Raw genomic sequence first — 652 nt, 5'->3', positions numbered from 1 at the left:
TGCACCCTCCCCGCCTGGATCCTAAAGGCCCCCCAGCCCGGGACGCCTGGGGTCCTCCCCGCCCCAGGAGGAGGGAAGGGGGTGCCATCACACTCTCTCATTAGTCTCTCCGACGTCTCTTGTCACCCATCAGGGGAACACGCAAGGCCTTTGATCACAGCACGAAGAGAGAGAGTATTAAAACGCAGCCTGTGAGCATCTGCCCAGCACCAGGCAGGGAGGCCGTCCGCAGCCGCTTTCAAAGCAAAGCCCTGGTTTCCAGGCTCCCGGCTTGCTTGTCTGAGGGCGGCTCAGGGGCCGCCTGCAGCTCGGCTTTAAATGGGCTAAGGAGCCCTGAGGTTGGGGAGGCTTCCCCAAGGGGCTTGGGGGGCAGGGGTTTCTGGGGGGAAGTCGCAGCCCAGACCTCGAGTCTCAGGAATCGGAGCTGTTGAAGCTGAATGGCCAGCGGGTCCTGTGGCCTTGCCTCCTGCCCCCCGCCTCACCCCACCCGCCCCCCAATCTCCCCTTCTGCCCCTCAGAAGCGATTTGGGGGAGGCAGGGCACAGGGCCCGCCTGCCCCAGGGGGTGCTGTGGGACAAGCAGCAGTGCTTTGTTGAGGGCCTTTCATTGGCCGGGCACCAGGACAGGCTGTGGCTATAATTCACGGGGGTGT

Source organism: Myotis brandtii, unplaced genomic scaffold (genome assembly GCF_000412655.1).
Source record: "Myotis brandtii unplaced genomic scaffold, ASM41265v1 scaffold633, whole genome shotgun sequence".
Classification (NCBI taxonomy): domain Eukaryota; kingdom Metazoa; phylum Chordata; class Mammalia; order Chiroptera; family Vespertilionidae; genus Myotis; species Myotis brandtii.
The sequence above is the reverse complement of the archived record's forward strand: the minus strand, read 5'-3'. Positions refer to the sequence as shown.